Source organism: Camelus ferus, chromosome 10, assembly GCF_009834535.1.
Source record: "Camelus ferus isolate YT-003-E chromosome 10, BCGSAC_Cfer_1.0, whole genome shotgun sequence".
NCBI classification, from domain to species: Eukaryota; Metazoa; Chordata; class Mammalia; order Artiodactyla; family Camelidae; genus Camelus; species Camelus ferus.
The window spans coordinates 54188291-54197076 of record NC_045705.1 but is presented as its reverse complement, the minus strand read 5'-3'; the positions used below and the strand labels follow the sequence as shown (position 1 = coordinate 54197076).

At 48.7% G+C, this 8786-nt stretch overlaps 1 protein-coding gene across 2 annotated transcripts in view; it reads left to right on the top strand.

Annotated features, from left to right (window-relative positions):
- Positions 1–3200: 3200 nt before the first annotated feature.
- The window catches only part of PPFIBP2 (PPFIA binding protein 2), a 144738-nt gene continuing 139152 nt past the window's right edge, over positions 3201–8786 (top strand). The window contains exon 1 of one of the 2 annotated variants that reach the window (XM_032489115.1): positions 3201–3404. The gene's annotated coding sequence lies outside the window, so the exon portion shown is untranslated. The remainder of the gene's footprint in view (positions 3405–8786) is intronic. The other variant, XM_032489111.1, reaches the window with a different exon arrangement.

Below are 8786 nucleotides of genomic sequence, written 5' to 3'. Positions count from 1 at the left end.
CCTCCTCATATTATATTTGCCTAAATACCCGCAGCATAGACGTTTCAGGGAGCGCTGCATGTGCTTGGGTTTAATGTGAACAAGCCCCAACACCCTGAGGCCCTCGTTAAATATTCTGGAATCTGGATGAAAGCCAGTGGATAGCCTGCACAGGACACCCCGCCGCAGCAGGCATGCCATGTGGCCAGGGGACAGAGGGCAGCTGTGCCCATCCAGAGGGACTTCTTCAAACTTTCCCATGCGTTCATCTACTGCAGCCTGGGGGTGCCAGTCTGTGTCATGTGCGGAGGCCTCTTTCTTTCCAGGTTGGTCACATGAGAGGGTTTGCTCTGTGTGTTTGCAGCTGCTTTCTTGATTCTTTCAAGCCCCGGCTGGGACCATAGGCAGGAAGAGAGGATTTTTGTTCTTTTTTTTTTCCCATAGCATTTGAGGAGGTCCTTGGCAGAATGGAATTACTCACCCCCATGGAGAAAGTGCAGTTACCCACCGTTCTACCAAAGTGATTTTTTTTAACACAAAATTTGAATTCACTTTATTTCTCCTACAGTCAACAACTTCTCTGCCTTGAATTTTAAAGCAACAGAGGCAAATAAAATCCCCCAAATGACAAGATATCAGAAATCCAGATTCAGTTACACTTTAGTTGTAAAAATGTTCAAGCATTTTATTGGTCTGTAAAAGAACCATCATCTGGGTCAGAAATGCACTCTATAAATCAAAGAATATTTTATACTTTAGGGAAGAAAATCAGCAGTAACATTCTCACTGAGAGCCCCAATCCATTCAGGAATGAGGCAGGTATGAATAAATAAACATGGGGACTCCATGGGTTTGGGGACATCAGCTGCCGCATGGGTAACATAACATTATCTGTTTCACAGAGAAAAGGACTGGGCTGCCTCACAGAGGAAAGTAGTGGGGGAATTCTCAGTGAGTGGAACTATGCGAAGGTCCTGCACACAGTACCGTTAGAGGTGCAGAGAGCTAGCCGGTAACGTGCTGTCTGCCTTTCATCTGTGATAGGCTTTGATTTGACAGTTCTGCAGGGCACACCTGCCACTACCACTAACAACCCACTCTAGTGTCTTAAATTCCTGCAGCTAGAATCACTTTTTTAAGTCGAGATATTTTCTCCAGGAAGCTTCTGTTGATGGACCATTTTGTTTCCTGGGAGCCAGGGCTGGACATGCAGGCCCATGAATACTTCTTGGGTTTCTGTTAGATAAATTTTTCAATGGTGGGTCTCTTGTTGGATTTTAGTGAGGAATGAAGTTCCTAAGACCTAGGCCAGTGGTTTTTAAACTTGACTGCACCTAAGAACCACCTGAGGAGCTTTTAAAAATCCTAATGCCAGGTCGTACTCCCAGACTATTAAATTAGAGCCTCTGGAGGTGGGCCCAGACAGTACTGTATTCCTTAAGCCCCCTCTCCCAAAGTGGTTCCAACGTGTGAGTAAGCCGGAAAGTCAGTGACTTACATACACCATTTAAAAAAAAAGTGAAGTATAGCTGATTTACAGTATTGTGTTAGTTTCAGGTGTATAGTAAAATGATTCAGTTACACATATATACTTTTTCAGATTCTTTTCCATTATAGGTTATTACAAGTTATAGAATCTAGTCCCCTGTGCTATACAGTAGAACCTTGTTGTTTATCTATTTTATATATAGTAGTTTGTATCTGCTAATCCCAAACTCCTAATTTATCCCTCCCCTCCTTTCCCTTTGGTAACCATAAATTTGTTTGCAGTAGGTGTCATTTATATCGTTTCTGTTAAAGTGATTTTTAAAAAAGTAATTGTATAGTTCTAAAGAACAGACTAGCATAGGGGGGTGGCTGTGGGTCCTCTAGGGGGTTAACGTGGGATTTGGAAACACCCATGAACTCGTGTGAACTGTGGCAGCCTCCTCTTCAAAAGCCTCTGTGCTGCTATTTTAAGGAAGTGAAAGAGGACTAGAGTGTCCTGTTGTAACACAACTCTTGTGGGCCCCAGCCTTCCTCTGCTGGCTTTGCCCTTGGTCTGCCTCTGGCCGGGTTCCTGCAGTGACCAGTCTCATATTTGCTAAAGTGGCTTAAGTTTTGTTCTCATGTACAAGTCTTCTGGGCACACTGGTAATTTCGGGCCACCAGGGTAATATGAAAAAAGATGTGTCTTGTGGAGTTTGTCAAGAGTCCAGCCTATAAGAAACATAGGAAAAAACTGAGGCTAGGGTGGTAGCGGCTCCTGCTAGAGCTGGGGACTATGCCAGAGTCCGTGGTGCTGATGCCATCTGAGGCCCACAGGGATTTTAATCAGCTGAACTGAGCAACCAGTTATTGGAGGCCTAGGCAGGGTAACAACCTAGCAGTACAACCAAAGGGGATTCAGGCCGTTTGCTGGGGGAAGGCATTGGACTAGGTCCCCGGGCCCAGTCTTGCGACTGTTCTAGAATCCATGTGGTCAGACTTCGCCAAAGCTTTTCTTGGGCCTGTTGAACTCCGCCTCGGTGCTGGGCACAGGGTAGTGCTGCTTGTCCTCATCTGTTCACAAGAACGGACTCCACTTGCCTCTAATTGGAGCCGACCACTAGAGGGCCCTCCACCCCAGGTCGCCGGGTTCAAGCGCGCCCAGACCGTAGGGTGACTCCCAAACTGGGGGCGCTCAGGCCAACCTCATTTGGACAGGATCGCAGGGGCCCGGGAAGTCCGCACATCCAAACGGTTGCTGCGCTCTGCGCGCGTGTGTGTGTGTGTCTGTGTGTGTCTGTGTCTGTGTGTCTGTGTGTTGGGGGGCATCTAAAACGTTTTTTCTACAGCTTCTCTCTGCAATTCTACACACAAGTTCCCGGTCTGCTTGCTCTCATTCCCTACGGCCAGGGAGCGGTGCTGAAGGGCCGGAGAAGCCTAGGGGCTGAGAAGCTGGGAACAGCCCCCGGCGTCTCCCCCGGGGCGAGAAGGGTGCTGGAGTGGGTGGTGACAGGGGACGGGCGGGGCTCTGGGAGGGCGGGGCTTCCCGAGATAGGCGGGGCTTGGGGACGCCGAGCTCGGCCTACGGGGCGGGGATTAGCAGGTTCGAAGGGGCGGGGTTGACGAGGCGGGTCCCTGGGGAACTGGAACCCTGCGCGGCCTGGTCCCTGAGGGCCGCAACTGAACCTGAGAGGGAGGGGGCGTGGCAGAGGGGCGGGCCCGGGAAGAAGGTGGGGCGGTGAGGGAACCGGCGCTCCGGGACGAGTCTCCCGCGGGTCCCCGCCCCCGTCACGTGGGCTCCAGGCCCGGCCGCTGCCGGTCGGTTCGCTGGTTGGTCGGTCAGTTGGTCGGTGGGTCAGTGGCCTGCAGCTTGGTTCTTGGCTCTCATGTTCTGAGGTGGGAGCGACACGGGAAAGGCCCGCACACCTGAGCTGCCCGGAGAGAAGCCCCGCACCCAGGTCAGTGGGCGGTCCCCACGCCCCCAGGTCTGCGGCGCGGTCGGGACTGGGAGCTCCCGCAGGGGCATTGCCTGGGGAACCGAGAGCCCCCAGCTCCAAGAACCGCTTGGGGCGTGGGGAGGGGCACAGTTCCTATATCAGCCCCAGAGCGTGTCGCAGGCGCGGGGACGGAACCTCCTCCCCTTCTCTGGTCCAGAAAACTGGGAGGAGGGTATAACTCTTGTAAATTTGCTCCAAGTCTCCACCCAGTTCTGCCCGGGGTCTACGGAACAGTCCGCGCTCCTACAGGTGTCAGGATGGCTCTGGAGATGCGCATGGTGGCCGTTCACCTCAGTTATGTGTGGTATGTCAGAACTCTGCTCAGTCAGCTTGAGCAGCGGCGTAGTCTAAAGAGACAGAGAGCCCAAGGTGGTAGGGAAGCTTACGGTCGATTTGCCCAAGCAAATCGGTGTTCGGTAGAGCGCGTGTCCAGCTGCAACGCCTTGGCTGAGACCAGCTCAATACCGTAATTGCAGAAGTGCAACATGCCTTTCCAAATCTCAAGTCACTGCGTCCCAGTAGACTGCAAGGTGGGGATAGTCCTATTTGAACGTGGGCCCCTCTCCCTCCTGATACCCCCTACTCCAGACCTGCAGTTGTTTTTCAGATGCAAATAAGATATGTTTAAAGACCAGAACTTCCAAACTTTAAGATCAAAACAGGCATTCTAGCCAGCATTTAATCCTCTTAAAAAACAAATCCAGAGTATTATATTTTTACTTTTAGAGCAGCTGGATATTTGGTATAGCTCAGTCTCTTTTTTCCATGTTTTGATTTACTTCCTGTCTTTTTCATCTCTCCTCCCTCTCCCAGTTCCTTAATTATCTAAAGTATTCCCAAATTTTTTGTTGCATTCTGTTAAGTTAAATGCCCAACTACAGAAAGGTAGTTGGCTGTACACAAAATTCATCTTCAGCACATTCAGTCTATTATTTGTACTATATGAAAAACACAAAATATGATTTGATTTGGAGATTATTTCTCTTTGGGGCTTGAGAGGCAGCCCATTTTATGTAATCTGCTTAAATTAATATTTAAGTGACTTTGAAGTGGTAGATGGGGAGTTTGGTAAACTTTTCACTTAGTGCCTTCATAATTTTTTTTAAACATCTTTTTTTAAGGGATTTTACTGATTGCATTTGGTTGTTGTTTTGTTTGCTTTTCTGGAGGGAGCTAATTAGGTTTATTTATTTATTTATTTATTTTTTAAATGGAGGTACAGGCAATTGAACTCAGGACCTCGAGCATGCTAAGCACACACCCTACCACTGAGCTATACCCTCCCCCATCCATAATTTTATTTAATACATTATTGTTATTATTACTTTGAGATTTGATGGTGTGCCAGTTATTAGCTTACTGCTATTGCAGAGACAAATATGGTCTCTACTGGGGTAGCTACGGCAGGTGCACTGACTTTAATAAGACTAAGTGGAATGAGATAAATGCTATAAAGGAGGTAAGAGCAAAGAGTTGTGGGAATTTGTCTTTCATCTGAGCAGGGAAAATCTGGGTTAACTTCAAGAAGCGGATGGGTGTGTGATGGACCTCAAAGGACTTCTCCTGGGTTTCTCCAGGCAGAGGTGGGCAGAGCGTGACCTGGGCTATGAGAGCTTTGTAGGCAGGCAAGCACTGGGTAGCTGTGAGAAGTGGCAAGTGGCCCAGCTTGGCTCCTGTGGCGAGTGGTAGACAGTAAAGCTGGTGAGAAGGAAGAAACCTGGCTCCAGCGGGCCAAGAAGGCCAGGTGGGAGAAGTCTGGACTTTGAAAGCATGGGAACCAGTAATGGTTTTTAAGCAGAAGATTGATTGATGGTTCTGTGAATTTAAAGTCAGGAACCTTGGCCCTTGACCCTCCCAACCTCTCAACCCCTAGCCCGATGGAGAAAATCCAGTAAATATTTGTAGAATGAGTGGTCTGGCAACAGTGTAGAGCGGTGCTTCTCAACCTTTAACAAACTTAAGAATCACCTGGGGCATCTTGTTCAAATGCAGATTCTGATTCCCAGGTCAAGTGTGGGACCTGACCTTCTGCATTTCTTACAAGTCCTCAGTGGTACAGTCCCTTTGAGGATTAAGAAAAGTAGTTTGCAAATCTGTCTGTGCCTCAGAATCGCCTGGGGAGCTTTTAAACTACTCCAATTAAGTAGGTCTAGCATGTTTTTAACCAATTTCCCCTGGGTTCTGATGAAAATCAGGTGGGAACTGGTGGGGTGGACTCTGGCCGGGCTACGGGAAGCAGTGACCAGCTGGAAAAGACACTGGGGGTGTAGAGGCTCATTAGGACCTGCACGATCAATTAAGATAGAAGTGGTGAGGGCGGGTATTGGACCCTAGAGAGTGGGACAGGTGGATGAGACTAGAGAGAATCTATGGACTGGGGTGCCAGGCTGAAAAGTGAGGAGGAAGAAACAATCCTGAAAGAATTGAGCTTTGGACAAGGAATGTCATGCCCTTGAGACTGTCACATTTGCGGTAATATTTGGAAGTTGTTTTTTAGTCGGCCATCAAGAAATTTTCTTCCTGATATATAGATCTGTTCGTGACCCTTTCCTGCTTAAAATCCTCTGGTGGATCTCCTTTTGTAAAATATGAGAACGAAGAGCTAATAAGAATACCGCCGTTCAGGCATTTAAACATTTATGAAGTTCCCAGACTGCACACCTTTATTCAAGAGGTGACACTCGAGGGAAAAAAAAATGTGACACCATCACCGCTTGGTGTGGGCACAACTAGGCTGAAACTCTTGGCAGCTTTGTGTTCTCCTGAGTCACTATCTTTCCTGCTTCCTCCTTCCTCAGAGCAGTTCCACTTTATGTTTCCTGGCATCATTCTTTGATTTCAACACTTGATGACACCTGTGTGTCTCAGTTTTTGCAGAATCTACAGCTCGTCTCAGGAAGGTAGGCTTATAGACTCTGAAAGCCAGGTCTTGGCGTCTTCACATTCTTATCTCTCCCACCCTCAGTAAACAACCTTCTCGGAGATGCTGTCTTCTAGCAGTCTGTTTACTTTTAGACCCAGATTCCTCAAGGCTTTGTGAGTTCCAGGGAGCTGCTAACTCTGAGCTTTCTCTTGGGAAATGTATGATTTCTATTTGGTGCTCCTTGATAATTCTTACTTTCATTTCCTCTCTCTGTCACGTACACATTCAGGCACACTGAGAACTGAGCGTTCACTGTGCATGATGCTTTTAATCACTGAGTTCCATGCTGAATTGTAATCTTGGCTTCTGTAACACATCTGTGGATGGAAGGTGTAGACAAGATGGGATAGGCTTTGCCTCTCTGAAGGGATAATGTATGGTATCCTTGTTTGGCATTCAAGACTCCACAGAGGCTGGCAATAATTTGACTCACCAGCTGCATCTCCACTGTTCCCCAAATGGAGTAGCTTAGCAGTTTCTATCCTTTGTGCATCTCTGCCTTTGCATACACTATTTCCTCTTCCTGGGAAGCCCTTTTGTGTCTGCTCCGCAAGATGAATGAATTCTTATTAATCCTTCAGGATGCAGATCAAAGTCTTGAAACACCTCTCCTCCCCTCACCCCCAAGTCATTTTTCCTCTTCTCTAAATTGTCTAGCATCCAATATCTATCTCTGCTATGGTACTTAGAGGCTTTATTTGCATGTCTCTGGCCACACCCCCTTCAGACTCTGAGCTGCCCTGGGGCAGGCATCAGCCCTATGTTCAGCCCTATACTTAACAGATGTCCAGGAAGAGTCTGTGGCAGACATGGCCTTGAGCTAGCTGGTTTTGCAGTGTCGGCCTCAGTAAAAGGGGAAAAGGGGCGGGTGGTTTTATGTGGCAGGGGTGGTGTGGGACGGAGGGAGTTGGAGGGGTGGGGGGAGATGAGGAAAGGAACAAGAGCAGAACCTGAAAGACTAGGACAAGCCTGATGAGTGGTCCACAGGTGGCTAGAGTCATAGGGTGGAGTGGGGAGGGGGATCCTGGGAGGAGTGAGACTCGAGCCTCTGGCTGGGGAGAGTTCCTGGAAGGTCTTGAAAGTTGAAGTTAAAGAATGTACGTGTAATTCAGATGCCTTTGAAGGTCTTGGAGTCTAGAAGAGACAAGGTGAAAGCTGTGCTTTCAGGAGGATTCAAGACTGAGAAGGGCTGGTTGGAGGGACAGGGAGGAACTTCTTACAAGAATGTGCTGTTGGACTAACCCATTGAGATAGATTAGGACCTAAATCAAGGCAATGGCTATAGGGATGGACCGAGGAAAGGGAGGTGAATGAGCTTGCCAAGAAATCCTGCAGGATTTGGTGACTGACGGGATGTGAGGGAGAGAGAAAAGAGTCAAATTAGACACTGACATTTTGTGCTGGTTTGCTGGGAGAAGAATGAAGCAATTGTTAGCAGCATGAGGGCGTGGAGAAACCTCTTGGAAGGGGGAAGGGAAATGAGGGGGTGTTGATTCCTTTTGGAATCAGGAGCAAGCCTTGGGTAGCTTCTTGCAGGCCCATTCTGTTTTTACCCATGAGGATGGCAAGGCCTAAAGAAACCCACCCAGGGTCACCCAGCTGCTGGTGGCAGAACCCAGGCCTTCTGGCCCTCTGGCCTTGGGTTCTGTTCTTTGTAGCTCAGTGGGTTTGGCCAGACAAGAACTTCTGGAAGGTCCAGATGGAGATTCCATTAGGCAGTGAAAAATGAGAAAGAGACAAGGTTTGGGGCAAATTCCATCTGCAGAATAGCTAAGGCTGGAGTCTTATAGGTCAAAGACTCAGGGGGAAGTGTCTGCTGGCAGCCAAAGCCAATGGGGCTGTGAGGGCTCATGAGACCTTCTTTCTGGCCTGTGGCCTCTGGGGATGTGGGCTGATGGGAAGTAGGGGTGCCCGTATGGTCTCAGCGCTCTTACACTTGTTTGTGCTTAGTGTGGGTACGTGTGTATTACATGTTTTTTTTTTTTTTTTTTTTCTGAGACTGCAATTACCAATCTGTCAGTTCCATGGAAATACGTATTCCAAGGACCCAAACACGCCCTGACAAACTTCCGGGACACATCCAACCAGTAATGAGAAGTTGGCTGTGTAGTATTGGAGTTGGGGTAGTGGGAGATGCCTATCTGGGGAAGGCAGTCAGCCCTGAGAAACTTTTCTGAGCAGGGGTCTGTGCATAGGGCCAGTGTCAGAGATTTACATGGTTGAGTGAGGGCCACAGCTGTCTGATGAGGAGGGGCGACCTTGTCCAGAATCTGCCAAGAGACTCAGTGGCCCTGAGGCTGGGTCTCCTGCCCTCCTTACCCTTCCCTTCCACACCTCTCTGCCTGGCCAAGCTCCTCAGCCTCCAGCCCCCCAGGATGAGTCCTGTCTTTGCCATGGTGCAGTGGTTACCTCGGTTTGCT